This window comes from Monodon monoceros, unplaced genomic scaffold (genome assembly GCF_005190385.1).
Source record: "Monodon monoceros isolate NGI ecotype Baffin Bay Population unplaced genomic scaffold, NGI_Narwhal_1 Super_Scaffold_3, whole genome shotgun sequence".
Taxonomy (NCBI): domain Eukaryota; kingdom Metazoa; phylum Chordata; class Mammalia; order Artiodactyla; family Monodontidae; genus Monodon; species Monodon monoceros.
The window spans coordinates 69335241-69355690 of NW_021703780.1; the positions used below are offsets into that span (position 1 = coordinate 69335241).

The window sequence follows — 20450 nt, forward strand, 5'->3', positions numbered from 1 at the left end:
TTCCTTCTTTCTTTCTTTCCTTCCTTCCTTCTTTCTTTTCTTTTCTTCCTTCCTTTTTTTTTTTTTTCTGTTGGTGAGTGTTTTGCAACATGTCGCTGGCCCTCTATCGTTATACCCCAACCTACTTTGTAACTCAAGCCTGCACCCAATGACAATGCCTGCCCATGGTCCCCTGCACCTCCAAGAGCGGGGTCCCGTCCTCAACTTGGAGCAACCTGGTCTCTCAAAATGCAGAGAGGAGGCTTCCCAGGGCTCAGGGCCCAATCTCCACTACCTGGAAGGTGAGGTCTGATTTGTGGGACAATTTCCAGGGTCTCAGTGAGAAGTCTCCTCTACGCTCCAGCAAGTCTGCACGTAAATTGAGCTTGGCAGGGATGGGGTGGGGATGGGGGCAGGTAGCAATGCTTGCACCTTCTACTCCGGAAACTCACTCTCCCTTTTTCCACAGCCGTATATTATTTTCATTTTCAGGTTGTGCCCACCCGCTCCCCGTCGTTTACTGCTGTCTCCTTCCTCCCCCCCCCCCTTCCTCTGGCTTTGAGAGGTCTGGACTTCTGCACACTGGAGAAAGGGACCCATTCAATCTACTGTATCTACAAGCTTTGTAAACAAGGTACAGTGAGTGAATCATGGAAAAAATGTGCTTTATGTGAAAAAGTTCATTATATGGCTTTGTTCTATTAAATTGCCTGGTGTGACTAACCCTACCCCGCGAATTTGGAAAAAAACAAGAGAGAGAGAGAGAAAACAAAGGGACCCCTGGAAATGCCCCACTGGTATCTATGTCCCGAAATTCCACATCAACATCCATATCATTTCTGTTGGTTTAAAAACACATGAATGGACTATTTCTCTAAGCATGAAATACAGGGACTCATTTTATGTTGCCTTCTAATCATCTCTTCCTTAAAAAAATTTTTTTACTTGTCCAAATAGATTTAGGAAGTAGGGTTAAAAACCACCAACTGAATAAATTCTTTTCTTGAGTGGTTGAATAATTTGTAATCATTCTTCTACTTTAGCATCATTTTTGTAACTTAATAGTTTTGTGTTGTTATGACTGTGGCGCTTCCAGATTTTTCTATTTTTCTTATGATGATAACAACAACGAGTTTTTAAAATGCACTGGGCACTGTGCTGAACGCCCTACGTTAGTAATTTTGTTTTATCCTTACAACAGCCCCATGAGGGCACGGAGGCTTTGTGGGGTTAAGTAACAGGCCCCAGGTCGCAGCTAGGAAATGACAGCACTGAGACTCAAAACTTACAGCCACACCTCTGCATCGTTTAAAGTCTAATTTTCCAAGTTACAAAAAGAGGGCTGGAGATCAAGACATACTAATGATAATGGAATTGTCTGAAAGAGGTTGGAATACTGGGTGACTTTCAGTTTCTTCTTTAAACTTTATTAAAATTTTTAGAGTTTCTAAAATGAATCATGGAGTAGTGCTTTTATAAAGGTTTTGCCGGGGAAATAATGTAATCCTGCCTAGGCTTGTAAAGGGAAGGCTGAATGTCTTCTATAAGGTGTCTCAATGCACCTGAGAGGAAATAATACAAAATATGCCTGATTCTTTGTATACGGTGATAAAATGCAGTTTCAGGACACAGAGGACCCAGACTGTGCTGGCTGCCCAACTCCTCACTGTGATTAAATGGGTGAGCTCCTCCCCTTCCCTGGGCCTCAGTTGTTTCATGTGTACAATGGGACTGATAGGTTGAAACACTTTCAAGGCCCTTCTGGCTGTAAACTTCTACGACCGAATAACTTAGATGGCTCTGTGTCACCAAATATTCAAAGACAATGCTTTATGGGAGCTCATGATATCCTTAAGAGGCAGAAGGAACTTTTAGGCATTTCCCTTCCTTTTGTTAATGTTTTCAAGACAGAGATGCGGAGAGGGCCCCGAGGGATTAATAGCCAGGCTGTAGTCGGCCTCTTAGGGACTGTGACAGGAGACACGGGCCTGTTTTCGGGAGATATTAAATGGATGACATCCTCTCCTGGGGTCTGAAGGGTCTCAGGATGCTGTGATTGGCTCTTTCTTCTCCTGCTTCTGCAGGGACAGCCTTGGACTCTCCATTAGTGACAAAACAAAGCCACTTGCAAATTGCACGGTTGTGAATTTTCACTGTTGCTTCCCAGGAAGCTGGGTTTCCATGCCTGTGACCCATGCTGCAGGTTGCCCCTGTTTTAAATCGAGAGTGAGGGCTGAGCCCAGGGGCACAGCCAACCTCACCTTGGAGCGCCTGGGTTCTCAAGGCCGGCAAATCTCTTTCCGCCCAAGCTCCAAGAGAGGCTGTAGCTGCTCTGCCCGCTAAGTCTTCAGTTCACCCACCCCTGGAAAGTAAGGAAGGGAGCCTTGGACTGCCTGTGAGGTGGGGCCTGAAGCCGGCCCAGAGCCCTGGCTCTCAGACAGAGACTTCACCAGTGATTCTGCGGATACCATTTCCCATCACCACACCTAGCTGCCTTGAAGAAATCGGCCCTGGATGCCGTGGAAAAAAATTAAAATGCAGGCACAAAAAACAGTAATAATCCTAATAATCTGAGACCTGCCGTCCTTGCTAACAGGACCATAAAGGGCATTTGTTTCTAATTAAACACCAAAACCCTAAACCTTTCAACTCTGCATCCACAACTACTGTAAATGTTTATGAAAAACGGGAAATTCTCGTTTAATTCAAACCATGCCAGAAATGCGTTTTCATTGTCTCGACTGGTGGAGAAACCCTATCAGCCCCAGCTTGAGCACATCTGAGCTTTAAATTAAGAAGGGCAACCTGCCTGCAAGCAAAGCTGAGTCCTGGGCAAGACCTACGTGAGGAGTTAGGCCAGAGCAAAAGCCAGAGTGCTTTCCAGAACGAGAAATGGGTACCAGAGGTGCTAACATTTGGGGGGAGGATCACAGACACCTCAGAAATGGATCAGGCTGCCCAGCAAAATGGTTACAAGCACAAGTTCTAAAATCAGATAACTGGGGTCAACTTGTTATCACCTGGGTGATCCAAGACAAAATTGTTAAACTTTGTGGGTCTCAGGTTCTTCAAAGATCATTATGTTAATTGAGATCAAGCCCTAGCCATTGGCAGCGAGCAAAGCTGGCATGGTCCCCGCCCTCAGGAAGCCGATGGGCCACGCGGAGGAGCGGCATTAGTCAGATACTCGTCCCCAGCTCTGGGGTATCTCCTGGCAGGCCTTCTGAACCCTCATCAGTAAAGACTCCCAGAGTTGCTGAAATTGCCCCCACTCACTGAGGAAGCAGGTCAGAAAGGTGTCAGCAGGTGGGGAGCAGCCCTTTCAACAATTCCAACGTGACTGTGCCCCAGGGCCTGTGGAACCTTGAATGCCTTTCCAGAATTCACAGCACCCAGAATTCATCAGCACGTTGATGACCACCCCGGCTGTGGAAATTCCTAGGACAGGAGGAATCTCTGCCTTCTAAATCAGAGGATGCAAGTCCTCCCTTGGAGACAAACATTTCATTTTACCTGAGAAAGAGCAAAGAAGAAGCCTCAAGGGCTCGCTTAGCTGCATTTCCTCACCCTTCATCCAGCCTTAAAAATTGGGGGATTTCCTTTGCAAGTCTTTGGGGAGAAGGCTTAGGACCTAAAATCAGGGGCTGAAGCATCCTTTCTCTCACTCTCTGCATATTCCCACTTTAACAATGTCAGCATGGGCCTTTCAAAAGCAGGGAGGTCCACCCTCCCACCTACCCAATGGGGTCGCATTACTGCCCTCTAGGAGGAGTAGAGGGGGCATAGGGTTTTGCCTTTTGACATCCAGTTACCTTACCTCCAGGAAGGTAGCCCAAATTCTCACCTCCTGCAGTTCTGTCCACATGTTCCACGCCCAGCTCTAGCCGTACAGCCTATGACACAGCTTGACCAATCATAGTATGGCACACTCCCTGGCCTACAATGACTCAATCAGATCTAATGGGGTGAACTGAGAGTTTTACTCGACTATTGGAAGAAAGGTGACTTCTCTTTGCCAACAGACCCGAACCTGGTGGCCATCTTGCTACCAGGTGGAGCTTGAGGGGGTAACCGATGCACACGAAAGCACAGGCACAGGGTGAAGGGAAATGATCCCGACCACATCATTTGAGCCCCTGGTTCCCACCATGCCCGAGGGTGGGATCTCAATCTTCTAATGTCACAGGCCAATACATTCTCTTATTTGATTATGCGATTTTGAACTGGTTTTTCTTTCATTCACAACTGAAAGAGTTGAAAAAGAGAAGAGCTAGATATGTGATGGACAAGAGGCAAACCCTATTAACAACACCTAACGAATATTTACCGAAAGCCCGTTATGCGCCTGGCACGGTGCGAGGTACACTATGGAACACCAGGACCCAAACACACACACAGGCCTAGAGTTCACAGTCTTTTAGGAGAGATGAGATATGAGCTTAAGTGACAGAAATACAAGGAAAAATGTGACAAATGCTGCAAGAAAGGGGTAAAAAATTCTGCTGACACACGAGGAATGAGAGCCTTCCTCTGGCTAAGGGCCAGGAGCAGTATTCACGGAGCCGGCATTTTAGCGCCACTTTGAAGAGAGGTAGAATTTCATGAGCAGAATTTGGAATGGGAAGTGGCAGATGGCACCCCTGGTGGAGGGGACAGTGTGAGCAAAGGTGAGGGACACATGTTCTGGAGCGGCAGATACCACCGTCCCCCCTGACAGGCCAGTACCAGGGAAAACGGGGAGCAGACGAGAATTCTGTGGGGACGTGGCCAGGGCTCGCCCTCCCTCTCAGCCCACCTCTAGTGTCTTTGTCTCCATCATGCAACCATTCTGGCTGAAATTCCGCCACCTTGGGCTGCTGAAGGCAAAGGTTTCTACAACAGATCTCAGCCTGCAAAGGACTCTAGCTTTTGCTATTCTGGCCACCTCTGGAGGGAATCCTTTATGTGTAGAGTAGTTGCCACGCGAGCTCTGCTCTCTCTGAAAGTTAAACAGTTCACTTGGCACTCTCCAAAGGCTGCTTCTAACATAAAGCCATGCAACGTGGGCAGGAAATCCACTTGGAAGAAGACCGGGAGGGGCACACTAGTCAAGGCCCTGCATGGGTTGGCCGTACTAACCTATTCTCACTCCACTCGTCTCTTGGCTTTCTGCATTCTGATGCCACCTCCAGCCACAGGGCCTTTGCACATGCTGTTCTCTCTGCCTGGAACTCCATCTCTTTACCTAATCAACTCCAACTTACCCTGCAGATCACGACTCAATTGCCACTTCATCACAAAAGCCCTCCTGGACCTCCAGAACTCAACTCCTCCCGGTGTATGAGTTAAGGGCCAGGATTCTTGTGTCAGAATGCCTGGGTCTGAATTCCAGCTCTAATGCTTACTAGGTGTGTGACCTTTCTGTGTTTCTGTTTCCTCATCTGTAATATAGGCATAATAATGGAGGAGCTCCATAACAGCAATAGTGTTAGCACATAAAGACACGTGGTAGACAGGAGCCGTCATCATGTGACCCCAGAGCACCACTCTTCGCCTCTTCACAGATGTAACTTAATGTTTTCATGTGATCCTTTGATTGACATCTGTCTTTGCCAACTGAGTGACAGCCCCATGATGCAGGGGTAATGTCTGCTTTTGCTCACTGTCATATCCCTGCCACTTGGTGCCTTGCTTGGCATATAGTAGGTGCTTACTAAATACCTCAGGAATGCAGTTATGAATGAAAGAATCCAGGTGGAATAAAAGAGAGATCCCAAATATTCTTATCATTTGTAGAATCCCTGATCTCAACATGTCCCTCCAAGTAACTCAAGAGCAAGATCTTGAAGTTACAAACATCTGTTGTTTAAAAAGATGAAGAAAACAGGTTCCAGAAGATGCTCCAGCCACCAAATTCCCCTTTAGCAATTCATTTCCTCCTAAAAAATAGATACAAGGCTCGGAGTAAATGTAGCCAGCCAACCAGACGCAACACTCTGAATTCAGCAGAAGTCTGTCCAATGTGCATCAAATGACTATAATTCCTCCTCTAGCATCCCTAACAGTTGCTGAGAAATTTCCGTGTTTGTGGCCTTTGGCCCAGATTTTAAATAATATTATGCTTTGCTCTGTAATGCATCTGAGACTTTACATGTTTAGGGTACATTTCTCTATGTGCCTCATACCATATAATGGGCCAAACTCTCCTCTGAGATCCACACTGGATCTCCAAAGTATGGAATATGTTATAGATCCATGGGTAAATAGTGGTTTCCATGCCAAACTTTTGATCCATCCTGTTCTGTGGTCCTCCAGAAAGCGTGGCTCAGATGGGAATGACCAAAAGTGAGCATGGTGTGCAGTGGGGACATTAACATTTCCCCCTGCAAAACTCATCGATTTAGTCCTTACAGCAAGGTCTGGAGAAGCAGATGCCAAGTGGGCACTAAAAGAAATGCAGGCAAGAGAGCCCGATGCTAGAGCTTCGCCTTTGGACGGACTCTGACGTGCAGCTCCATCTGGGCACTGGTTTCCCCGGAGCAGGGCTCCTTATTCTGCTTCCCCTTGTCCCAAGTGCCTGAGCCAGCCCAGCCAGGCTCACTTCATGCATCTCCCTGTAGGTCTGAACCACAGAGATGATGTTTTCCTTCCTGCATTATTCAGCCTTCTGAAAATTTTTCTGCATCTTTCCTCCTTCCTTCCAAAGACATGATTCTCCAACTCTGAGGTTCTGATTCACGCAGCATCCATGGAGTACAGTTCTGAGCCACAACTCTCCCCTCACAATGGCTTCTTACACAGAAGAAAGTGCTAGAGAGACAATAAGTGCATGCATATACCCAAAACCCACACACACCTTCCCTGCGACTGAAGCCATAGCCTCTCAGACCTTACCAACCTGAACTCCCACCTCTCCGGGGTTCCTATTTCGTTACCTTGTTTTAGGTCCCATATCTACCTGTTTAGCAACTAAATTGTTAGAAATCAATGCTAGAAATCAGATTAGCTGCACCAGACAACACGTGTGTCCCTGAGAGACCCGGCTGGTGAAATGAGGCTGGAAAGGAGGCCCTAGTGGATGGGGCCCGAGCACTGAGGTGGGCTAGGTTTTCAGGGGTGAACCTAGATCCCTGCAAAACTCCACACAGAGGGGCCTCAGAGGACAACGCCTCCCGTGTATCCATCAATGTCCTCCTTGTCTTTGGCTTCTCTCCATTGGAGATGGAGAACAAAGAGAGAACAAGAGAGATTAATTTCTTCCTAATCCTTCCCGTCAAGCAAGGGCCTGACCACTTGGCTTGGCCTGTATCAGCTCTGTCCCCGGCAAGGCCATATTTCACGCCAAATCATCGGTTTCTAGGGGAACAATGTACCACCCCGTGGGGTATGGATGGCTGTCCTATCTCACAAGGGCCCACGGGGGCTGCTCAGGCGTGATGTCATTCATCCTCGCCCTCCAGAGCAAGGTGGGGACCAAGAGCTTCATCTTGCCTGTGCTGGGAGGGAGCTTTAGCCCAGAGGCGAGGTGCCTCTCTTGAATCGTGCGGCACTAGGAGTGATGCCCAGGCCAGCCCTCCTTAGCTTCTCAACAGCACAGCTCTTCTTCCCGGCCCAGGCAGCGTGGTGGTAACAAACTCATATGTAAATGAGTGGGCGTGGCTGTGTTCCAATAAAACCTTACTTACAAAAGCAGTGTTTGGCTCACGGGACATAGTTTGTTAACCCCGTCTTAGTATAAGGCCTGCCAGAGAGAGAGTTCCTGCTCACAACATTGTCAGACTGAAGCAGGTTTCTCAGCCTCGGCACTACTGACATTTGGGGCCCAGTCATTGTGGTGAGGGCTGTTCTGTTCACTGCTTTAACAGCATCCCTGGCCTCTGCCTAAGATGCTGGTAGCACTTCCCCCTAAGTCATGACGATCAAAAATGTCTGCACATACTGCCAAATACCTCCTGGGGAGCAAAATCGCCAGAAGTGGAGAACTACTAGGTTGGAGGGAACTTAAAGAGACCCTGATGTTTGAGTCCTTTCAACTGTTGTCCCCGCCCAGGGTAACGCAGGCCCGGCTGGCATACCTGCAGGCAGAGGGATACTGGATACCCTGGAATCAGACGATGTAAAGGGTGCCACAGCTCCTACTTACTGAGTACGTCCAACAAGCCGGGCTCTGTGCTGTGTGCTTTTATGTATCATCACAGCAACCCTGTGAAGTGGGTACTGCTTGATCCCACGTTAGAGTAAAGCTAGGTGGACCCCAGATGACATAGCCAACAAGGGCAGAGGCTGGGCTTCAAACCCCTAGCCCCTCTGCTCAGGGACCAGAAGACCACGCCCTCGGCCGCCCAGTCATTCCGATGTTAACTAGTATCTGCCTTCTTCACCCAGACCTTTTCTAACACTGGCTGGGACTGGGGCCAGTTGGTTGTATCTGACGTCCCGCCTGTCTGCTCAGAATGGAGACTTGCCCACTCTCTGCCTGTGCCGGGCAGGGTAGACACAAGAGCTAGACTCCTCCAGGTCCACACTTAGCTGTTTGACCCTGAGCCAGTGCCCCATCCTCCTACAGCTTCATATGTCAGTGAAGTGAGAATGATCATCTTGCCCTTGAAAGGCTGCTGGAAGACCAGAAAGATAATGTAGGTTAAAGGCTTGGCAAAACCAAGCTCTATAGACATATTGGATTCATTACTGTTCCTGGGCTGATGATCTCTTTCTCTAGCGTGGCTGCTACTTCTGGACTGGCTCCCTCTCTAGCTTCATTCTAAGTTTGCATTTTTCATTTTGGGTTCTGGGATCCCTAAGCCCTTCTCAGAGGTTCCTTTGGGACTCTTCGAAGAGTGGCAATTAGCCAGATCCCAGGTCCCCTTGTGCCATGCCCTTTACCCAGAGCACCTCTGCTTTTATCTTTTGTACGCATTGAGCCTCAACTTGAGATTCCTTTGGTAAAGTAGGCTCAGCTGCTAAATAGAGCCAAACACCATCGCTCTAGGGCTTTGCTCTCCAAGTGTGGCCCTTGAACCAGCACATCAGCATCTAGCCTCACCTGGGAGATCATCAGATTTGCAGAATGTCAGTCCTTATCTGCATTTTCATGAGATACCCCAAGAGAAGCATATGCCAGGGGAGCCTGAGTGGCTGTGCTCTAGGGGTCCTCTGATGCAGGAATGCACATTATCGTACCCTCCTGGGAGCTCCTGCACTGGAAACAGGACACTGCTTTGACTAAGTCAATCCAAAGCTGCAGTTGGGAGATCCTTTGGCTATGCAGAAATTTCTGTAGACTGTAACTGTATTTTTTCTAACGGGATTATACCTATAATATATTACTGTGTGGATTAAAGATGGCCATAAAAAGCGGAGTCCATTTTTCCATCCACTGAATCTGCTCTGGCCTGTGACTGCTTTGCCCCATGGAGTATGGTGGAAGTGATGCTATGTCCCAGATTCTATAAGAACTAGTAGCTTCTGCAACATCACTAATTATTAGAGAAATGCAAATCAAAACTACAATGAGGTACCACCTCACATTCGTCAGAATGGCCATCATTAAAAGTCTACAAATAATAAATGCTGGAGAGGGTGTGGAGAAGAGGGAACCCGCCTACATGGTTGGTGGGAATGTAAAGTGGTGCAGCCACTACGGAAAACAGTATGGAGTTTCCTCAAAAAACTAAAAACAGAGTGGCCATATGATCCAGCAATCCCACTCCTGGGCATATACCTAGACAAAACTGTAATTCGAAAAGATACATGCACCCCTATGTTCATAGCAGCACTATTTACAATAGCCAAGACATGGAAACAACCTAACTATCCATCAACAGATGAATGGATAAAGATGTGGTACATATGTACAATGGAATACTACTCAGCCATCAAAAAGAATGAAATAATGCCATTTGCAACAACATGTATGGACCTAGATTATCATACTAAGTGAAGTAAGTCAGAAAGAGAAAGCCAAATACCATATGATATCATGTATACGTGGAATCTAAAATGTGATATAAATCAACATATCTAAGAAACAAAAACAGACTCAAAGATATAGAGACTTGTGGTTGCCAAGGGGGAGGGGTGGTAGGGGAGGGAAGGTATGGGAGTTTGGGATTAGCAGAGGCAAACTATTATATATAGGATGGATGAACAACAAGGTCATACTGTACAGCACAGGGAACTATATCTAATATTCCGTGACGAACCACAGTGGAAAAGAGTATGGAAAAGTTATATCTCTATATATAACTGAGTCACTTTGCTATACAGAAGAAATTAACACAACATTGTAAGTCAACTATACTTCAATAAAAGTTAAAAAAAAAAAAAAAAAAAAAAGAACTAGCAGCTTCTGCATTGGTCTCCTGGAGACCTAAACTGCCATGTAAGGAATCAGACTACCCAGATGAAGAGTCCACAGGGAAGGCTCTGAGAGTACATGTAAAAGAGGGCCCCAGCTGAGCCCAGCCTGCAGCCATGCCCACCAAGGCACCAGGCATGTGACTGAAGCCTTCTGGGACTCTCCAGCCCAGTCCAGCCACCAACTGAATATCACTGAGGGACCTCAGTCCACACCACATGGAGCTGAACTGCCCAGTGAAGCCCTAATAGAATTCCTGAGCCCCAAAATTGTGAGATTTAAGAAAATGGTTGTTTAAGACATTAAGTTTTGGGGTAATTTGTTATGCAATGAGAGATAACTATTAGAATAATTTCAGAGAAGAATGAGGAAAATCTATCATTTGGTCAAAAGTCTTAGAAACTCAGGTTAGAAATATGATCAAGGAGGAACCAAATGGTCAGAAAGCCACTGTTGGGGCAGAGTATTTAGGTCATTGTCTTGGCAGGCTGTTGGCCTATTAAGCCCCTCACATCCCTTTTCTGAGTACACTGAACCTTGTCTCCCAGCAAGACTCAGGGCACCAAGTGAGGGAGGGCACTCCAGACTTTCCCCCCACCATGGCTTGGGATGCAAACTTGAAAGACTGGCTTATCAATGGATCAATGGCTAAAGGCAAATATGATTTCATCAGTTCAGGCAGAAGGTTTAGATGATGTTGGAATGTTCCCACCAAGCTATTGCTTCTTCACTTAAAAAAAAAAGAGAGAGAAGAGAAAAACTTAGGCTAGAAATCATACATTCTGGGATTTAGAACAAGCTCTGTCACCTTGGATAGTGACAAGCTTTGTGACCTTGGGAAAATTTCTTGACATTCCTGGTTTTTAATTTTTCCATATGTCCACTATGGGTTTGCACAAGCTCACAGGTTTTCATATATAGTTCTTGGGAGTTCATGGAAGATCCTCAGAGACTGTGTATGTTTATGTGGGTTAGAAGCAGGCAAGAGGGAAAACTCAGCCAACTGTACTCTGGGTCCTCCAGCTTCATTTCAATCAAAGGAATTTACTAGCACTCAGTGGAATATTTAATTCGAAAATGAAAGCTAAAAACATTCCTGAATATCACCAGTCTTTGTGATCTGTAAGGGTCCTTCTAGAATCCTCATCCCTAAATTCTCCGTTCTTAATTTTGAGGGGGAGTGGGTATGGCAGTCGTGCACGTATTTCACCCACTGTAGTTTTCAGAAAGGTAGGCATGCGGGCCACTCTTTTTTTTTTCCTGCACAGTATCCACTCGCTTCTGCCCAAATTTCCTTTGGGAAACCACCCCTCCTGTACTTTCAGTCTAAGTAGGATATGACCATACATGGTCAATCACAATGCAGCATCCTCTTGGCCATGACATATTTTTCAGCAATGGATAGGCACGGGTCCCAAACCAGTCCGATGAGCGTCTGCCCTGAACTTTTACTAGAACTGTTAGAAAAGTGACCATCTCTTCATGGGGCTGTAGGATGCCAGCCTGGAGCTGACAGCAGCCATCTTGCCTCCTCAATGTGAAAGCCAGCCTAAGAATGAGTCCAACCCAGAGGAGAGAAGAGCCAAGAGATGAAGAGAGACAGTATCTTGATGGCATCATGAGGTTCTGGACCCAGCTACATGTGAAGTCAATAGACCCTTGGACCTTCTAGTTACTTAAGCTGAAAAATCCTGCTCTCCCCCTTCTTTTTCAATTAAGCCATTTTGAGTTGGGTATTTGTCACTTGAAACCAAGCATCTCAACTAACAGAGTAAGTACTTACAGCTTCATTGAATCTGGGGATGTCATATGAGAAAAGTCCAAGTGTTCTGCATGCCTTGCCTGCAGAGAAAGCAACCGCCAGCGTTGGTGGCCTGAGAGCTTGTGCAACACCAAAGAACACCAAGCTCACCCAGCCCAGTTGCCCTCGCATCCTTTTTTTCCCCATTTCTTTCCAGCTGTACCTTCTTTTATAGAGCTCATCTTTCTCCAGCCAAGACATCCAAAATGACATGCTATTGGAAGACATTTCTGTCCATGCTACTACCTGCATTTAAATTTCTTTGTTGTGTTTAAAAAAATGATCGTGATGTGATAGCAAATGAATGTTGGCAAATTACCAACTGACAGGCGTAAAATTTTATGAACATGCACATTCCAAAGGAATGTGGAAATAAGCCATCCACTGTAGTCCAGTTTGGCAGAAATGTTACAAAAATATAAGTTTGGCATATACTGTAATTCATTTAAAGATGCTTAAAAACCCATCCATCAACCTTGGACGGAAGGTCAAAGAAACATATGAATCCCAAATAAACAGTAACTGATGTACAAGGAAAAGGCCTGAATGTCAGCCCTGGATGCCAGAGAGAACACACACATGTGAAGAAGATGGTGGTGAGGTTTGTTTGGAAGGCTGAGCTTCTAAACCTTCATCAGTGTTCAAAAAGAAATAATAACCACTTCTCAGCAATAGGTGGGGTGGACTCTTGCTTGCTGAACGGCCGTCTGAATTCTGCTCCTCGGAGAGAATTTTGCTAATGGACTGATGTGTATGCATCCTTAGAGTCCACAAGTTTTACTTCAAGGACCATGTCTGTAAAAGGAGCAAACAGAGTCCAATAGATTGCCCTTGCATATCCGGCATGCAGGCCCTCTCCACCTCAACACGAACTGGAGGCGCTGACTCACTCCTTCAGTCCCAAAAGGGCTCCTGACTGGGACCTGACCAGTCAGATCGTCTGATTGTTAATAATCAGATTATTCAAACCCTAGTCATTGTGACTGGTTCAAGGGCGGTGAGTGTTCCATCTGAGCCTTCCATATAATCTGATAAGTGAATACTGAAGAGGGGGCAGGGAGGGAGACCAATCCTCTTCTTCGAGGATCCTCAGCAGAAAAGACCATGGGCTGTGGAGAAATTGCTACCTTTTCCTTAGCCTTTTGTAGAAAAAGGGAATGAGGTCAACATGCTGAGAGAAGTAAGATAGATGCAACAAGGGTGGGAGAGATAGAGATGGAGATAGAGACAGAGAGAGAGAAAGAGACAGAGGTAGAAAGATCTGAGGTCCAGCTGTGCCTGCAAACAGAACCACCCCTGCCTGGACTTCTCAGTAATGCTAGCCAATAAATATTCTTTTCAGCTTCAGCCAGCTTGAGCTGGGTTTCTGCCATCTGGAACTGAACCAATTTTGACTGATACAGTTACCCACATGCTGCAGCATGATCAAGACCATAAAAGAAGTTGGACAAAGAAGAAGGATGACACGGTTCTTACTTCAAAGAAACTCACAATCGAATCGTGCTCAGTTTGGTAATGGCTGGCTAAGCGTCTGTTCTGTTCCAAGGCCTGTGCGAGGTGCTGGGTGACCCTAAGATGAAGATGACACAGGTCTCAGCCTAAAGGATCTCTCTCTCAAGCCAGGAGGTGGCTTTCTTCTTGGCGTTTTGAAGGTAGGGAGATTTGTGACTATTTGGAACCAGGAAAGCACCATTCTGCTCTGGAAGAAGGTGAGCAAAGTATAGGGGAAGAAGGAGAGCTTGGGGGAATGTGGGCTCGGAAGTTCAGTTGTAGTGTTTTAGTACAGTGGCAAATCATTAAAGAAAGACTGGAAAATTATTAAAGAGAGATGCTCCCTTGATGTCTTCTAATCCCCTAATTCTAAGTGGCCTTGTTCTTTTTCACATTTTAATCATTTGTGAAACTGCAGTGTAGCTTCTAAGTCGCTTGAGTGCTTGAGATTCAGCTTCCCCAACTGCAGTGTGGGATAACAATATTCATGTGGTAGGATTCTTGGGACAGGAACACTGCTAGTTGCCCACCCTACTTTTTGTTCACCATTCTTCTTAGTTACAGGATCTCTGACTTTTAGATAGACACATGGCTACTAGAATAATGACCATATTTTCCAGCCTCTCCTGCAGCTGTGTGTGACCATTTGTTTAAATTCTGACCGGCGAAATGCAAGCAGACTGGTCCTACGCAATTTCTAGGACATGTCCATAGAGGGAGAAGGAGGCCGTATTCCTGTTGCTTAGAATACAGCCCTGATGGCTGGAGCTTGAGCAGCCATTTTGAATCAGAAGGCAGAAACCACGTCCTATCCTAGGACAGGGATCAGCAAATGTATTCCTTTCAGGGTCAGATAGTAAGTACTTTTGGCTTTGTGGGCAATATGTTCTCTGTGGCAGCTACTCAACTCTGTTGTAGTGCAAAAGCAGGCCTAGACAATATGTAAATGAATGAGCATGGCTGTGTTCCAATAAAACTATATTTACAGCAACAGGTAGTGGGCTGCAGGCCTCAGTTTGCTAAGATGGAAGAGCAGCAAGTTAAAGGGACCAGGGTCCCTGATGACATCATGACACCCCTTACCTGCACATGAACTGCCTCCCACAAGACTTATTTTATATGAGAAAAAAAATAATAAATTTCATGATTGCTTTAGAATTTCTGCCATTATAAGCCAAACCTAATTCTAACTAAAATAATTGTTTAAGGAATGAGTAAATGATACATGTAAAACACCCAAAAAAAACATTAAAGTGAATATTGAATAAAGTGGGTATTTCATAATACTAAGCAGATAGCCATATTTAAAAAAACCTTTAACCTCCCTCCAAGTTGAGGACCTAGTGACCAAAAGGTCTCAAGTCTTCCTGGAAGAGAGGGAAAGAGTCTGGGCCACAGACAGAGTGTACAGATTAACCCTTCTGCCCTTGCATGCACCTCTTGCTCTGCACAGGGTCAGGGAATCTGCTCTCCTCTATTTTATCGGGCTGGTATTCCTTCCCAGCCTGCTGAGATGCTGCCATCAGGACAACAGTAAACCACTCAGAAAAGAAAAAGTGCTAAACTTTATTAAACGTCATAAAAAAGAAGTGACTGCCTAGGCCCACGTAAGCTCACTTGGGTTAGAGCACCCAGGCTTGGCCGTAAGTCACCCTCTGGCAACCGAAACCACATGAAGCACAGTGTTGAAAACTTGCTAAATCATTTGGCACTCAAAGACTTTTAAAATAAAATATTTTCAGAGTAATCATTTGATTTCAGGCTCTAAACTGTGGGCTTCACTGAGCTGAATGTAAATACTCTGTCTTCACAGGCACGTTCAACAGCAACTGAAATCAGGGCTATAGTCAAAAGGCTCTTGCTGTCAAGTTTCAAATCCAAAAATACACTTCTCTCAAATTCCACATTTCTTCTTCCTTATGCCTCACATGAAATAGTTGCATCTGGGTGGAGGCAGAGGTCCCTAAACCTAGGGGAAAATGTCCTGGCTATTGAGTTTTCTGGCTCTGGATTTAAGTATACTTGACGTTCATTCTATTTATGTTATTCCTTCACTGAACTTCCTACTGTGTGTCAAGAGCATCTGCTCTATTCTGACTATGTGGGTTCAACTCCTGGCTTCACCACTTACCAAATGTGGGACTTCGGGCAAATATGTAACCTCTCAACTGCAAAACTGGTTACCTGAAGAATTAATTCATTCATACATCATGAAAAAAAATTTTTTGAGCACCTACTATGCACCAGGTACTATTCACTGTGCAGGGAATAAAGTAGAAAAAAACCATGCATGTATTATGCCTGGTGCAAAATAATTACTCAATTAAAGCTTGCTGTTATTATGCTGGTCATATATTGTGTGTGTGTGTATATATACACACAAACACACACATATATTAGACCACATTCTAGGTGTGAGAAATCCACAGGGAAACACCAGAAGTCCTTCTTCCCATATCACTTGCATATGAGTGGAGAAGGCAGGCAATATATAAATGTAAAACCAAGATCCTTTCCTATGGTTATAAATGCCATGAAAACAACTAGCTGGAGTTATATGACAAAGTGATAATATGGGTCAGGGTGGTCAGGGGAAGATTGCTTGAAGTACCATGGGCAGATCTGGGACAGAGCACTCCAGGCAGTGGGATGGGCCTGTGCAAAGACCCTGAGGCCAGGAAGGCCTTGATGTTAGAGGAACAGACAGAAGGTCAATGAAGCAAAGGGAAGAGTGGCATAAAGTACAGTTGGAGAGGTGGGCAAGTAAGTCCCTCATCATATGGAATTTAGAAGCCCTGGTAAATCTTTTGGATTTTATCCAAATGAAATGAGATCTCACTGGAAGGTTTTCAGGAAGAGCTTAATCTGATTTTCAGTTTAAAACCTGATCCTTATGAATGTATAGACACTAGGGTGAAAGCAGGATGACCAGCTAGGAGGCTGCTGTGGTCCAGCTGGGAGATGGACTGAGTGGTAAATGGTAAGATGATAAGAAATGGACAGTGGTGGGGTGAACATATTGGGTGGAGGAGGTGAGAGAGAAGGAAGAGGAGACAATGATTTCAAGGCTTTTCAGGAGGAGGACCAGATCTGGAAAGACAGTGAGAAGACACTGAGAAGATGATTTCCCAGTGGGGATAGAAACAGGGGTCTGGAGCCCTGCTTCAGGCTTTAGAGTCATCACCCATGGATGGAAGATGAAGCCAGGGGAATGGATGGGGTCACTCTGGTGATTACTGGAACAACATACAGCAGCTGGGAGAATGTCCTTCCGGCCTTTTCCCTCACAGCTGTCCTATCGCTACCCGGTGAGTTTCACTCCTGGTGATGGTTTCCCTCTCTGGACCCTTCTAATCTGTTTCCTTTTAGAAGGTGGCTGTTTTCAGTGGATTTTCATTTCTTTCTTTTATTGCTCATAGCCTTCTCTTTAGCTGCCTTGGCAGGGAGATGCTATATATTAAAATAATTATAATTTTATTTTATAGCTGAGTCGAATCTATATTCAGCTCATTACAAGTGTATGGGCCCCACTAGCCAAGTACACTTCATAACAGTGAGCTCTTATTGAGAGAGAAATCTAATGTTCTCTTCGTATCTCCCATAGGCTGCTCCCTGAATTGTGATGAATCACATGTGGGCACAAGAGGCCCACCGTTTGGGTCAGCACTAGTTAAAGCATTGTCCTGGTTCAACTTGGCAATGCTTATAAAGCTGGGACCCATGAGGTCTAAGCTCAGAGTGGCAAAGTAACAAGAGGAGAATTACCCAGCAACCCGTGGTTAGTAGGTATCTCAAAACTAACATGTCCCGAACCGAGCTCCTGATCATTACCAATTCATTCTTGTTCTGTCATCTTCTCTATTCCAGGTGGTGGCAACTCTGCTCCTCCAGCTGCTCAGGCCAAAGATTTGGAGACACCTTTGACTTCTGTCTTTCACACTCCACATCCAATCTTTCAGCAAATGCTGTCATTTCTCCCTTCAAAACCCACCAAAAAGCCACTGTTACCTTCACCTCCCTTCCCCTCCACTGTTACCACCTTGGTTCAAATCCCTCAACATCTCTTTCCTGGGTTGTTTTAACAGCCTTCCTGCCCTTGTCCACATTCTGTCTATTCTCAAGTCAGCCAGAGAATTCCCATGAAAATGAAGTCAGATCATGACCTGCCCAAAACCTTCCAATAACTTTCCTTTTCACGAACAGTAAAAGTCAAAGTCCTTCTGTGGCTTCTGAGGCCCTACATGGTCTGGCCTTGTTTCCTCTCAACTTATCCCCCGCTGCTCTCCCAATGCTCGCCATACTCATGTTGAATGTCACGAACACATGAGACACATTCCCATCTCAGGGGCTTTGCAGGTACCCTTTCCACCACCAGGAATGTTCTTCCCCCAGATATAAGCAAGGCTCACTCTCTCACCTCCTTCAGGTCTCAAATATGACATACGACACTCTCACCAAGGCCTTCCCAGGCATCCCGATTTAAAAACTGCAGCTGTCCCACACCTCTCATCACCTCTTCTTTTCTGAATCTGTTCTTCTTCTTGACAAGAGGAAGCAGAACCATCAGCAAGTATTTCACCTGTTTATCTTTCTCAAATCGCCTATCTCCCTGAACCGAGGGCAGGGATTTCTGTTTTGTTCATTGCTGTATCTCCAGTGCTTCATCCAGCACCTGGCACAGAGTAGGTGCTCAATAAACATTTGTTGAATGAATGAATGAGTGAATAAAAAGACAGTCTTTAAAAATTCAAGTTTTTTTTTAATTACATTGACCTTACCACTAGGAAGGGCTTTGCTCACATGTAAGTCAGGATGTGCCAAGTTGTGCTGCAGTAACAAACTGAAATCTCAGTGGTTTTTACACAGCACAGTTTATTCCTTGTTCATGCTCTGTGTCTACAATGGGTTAGCAGGGGGTTCTGCTTGTCATAGTTACTTGGGATCCACCCCAGCAAAAGCTCCACAGTCAGAGAGGTAAGGAGGAGAGAGCAAGGTGAATTACACATGGCTCTAAAAGCTTCTGCACAGAAGTGCCACACATTGCCTCTGTTCATAGTTCATTAGTCAGAGCGAGACACCAGCTCAAGTCTGACTTCAGGAGGAAGGGAGGTGAAATCCCCCCTTGTACCCAGAGTGATGTTGGTCAAGGGCCCAAATAACGACCCCAGTCTAGCAGAACACAGTAAAATTCTCTTCACCTGTGTCCCTGCAGCCTCTCCAGTTCCTCCCACCCTTTGTCCCCTCATCCCCCAAAGCTCCTCCAACACAATTCTCCTTCTTTCTTCAAGGCATGCCCCTCTCCGGCTCTAACTCTTCCCCTGGACATACACACATATCATTCCGCAGATTCTGCATCAAAGAAGCCAAGGACATGGTTCTGCAGGGACGGCCCCCGCAGGGGTGAGGTTGGTGGGGGTAACCTTTTCTCAGCTGGAAAAGCCAGAACCTTTTCAGCCGGCTGGCTGAAGGGCAAGGCTGGTAAAACTCACAAGTTATAAAGCTTTGTCCAGTAGCACGGGCACACGGCATCCTGCCCACTAGCCGGAACATAGCACTGGCGCTGATTTCCACGTCCCTGACACCAAGATCTTAAAGTGATCAAGGGAAGATCCAGCCCTTTGGCATCCTGTGCCTTCAAAAAAACCCCCCAAAAATCTATTTAGATTATCCTTTTAAACGTATTGAATCTGTGATGTCTAACCAGACTATTAGCCTGACAGAATTATACCCATTTCCCTCACTATTCCCTTTAATAGAGGTGTTACTATGGCAATCATTTTGTGAGTCCTTAAATCTCCATTTATCATTTCCACAAATTTTTACTGAGTATCTACTATGTGTCAGGTACAGAGTGAACAAGATGAAGCTCCTTGCCCTCCAGGAGATTAAATTCTACCAGGGGTGACAGACACTGAAACAGATGAAATGCTATCATGTTGGAAGATGCCAAGCGATATGGTGAAAATAGACATGGAGCAGGGGAAGGGAGCTTTGGAATGTGGCTGGAGGTGGATCTGTTGTTCCAGGCCATGGCGAATACAATCACTGTGCAGGAAGGTGATGCAGAAGATTACGGTAAGCTGTCGTGTCACCTGTGGCCCAGGTCAGCCAAATAGAAGGCTAGTGTCGCAGGGATGCTGTGGGTGGCTCTCATCACCCCATCAGCCAGGGACCACTGCTTCTTTTTATCCTCTTCATTTCAGAGTGATGAAAATGGAATGGGTTCTCCATTTTCCTCACCTTTCATTCATCTCTCATTGGGATCATTCCAGGAACTTCTGGGTAATATGATTGAGGGAGAGGGGCTAAAAGTTGCCTCTGGACCCACTTCAAGGAAATGCCACTGAAACCCCAGAATTCATCACACTTCAGTGAGCAGGTACCCTTGTCTCCAAGGAGCTGAGGAGGCAGCAACTTTCCAACCTATCTGATTAAACAAATAGATGAAAAGACCACATTTGGCGGCAACAAAGGATCAAAAGTCCCTCCATGATTATCTTGGGCTGAATCTGAAGAAAGAATCTGCACTCATTCCAATAACGCAGTGAAGTTCAGTGGCTGAAAAATCTGTAGAACAAGTTGGGTCCCAGTGTGGAAAGGGCAAGGAAGGAGCATGCACTCACTCTGCCAATGGGGAGGAAAAAAATTTTAACGAGGGCAAGATAAGAGCCAGACGTGTAGAAATATTTCTCTTTGAGGATATTCTTTGTACCAATTACTCTTCAAAGATATCATGTTAGCGTTTTTGGCACAACTTGACAATTAAATTAGACGAATGGTTTTCAATGTTTTTGCATCTGATGTGCCTGAAACTCTTATTATGCTAACATTTTCAGCCCGTCA

The 20450-nt window shown here is 45.6% G+C and overlaps 1 protein-coding gene across 2 annotated transcripts in view; it reads right to left on the reverse strand.

The window, feature by feature from the left end:
- The window catches only part of ERC2 (ELKS/RAB6-interacting/CAST family member 2), a 961347-nt gene that overhangs the window by 45373 nt on the left and 895524 nt on the right, over positions 1-20450 (reverse strand). The window lies entirely within an intron of this gene.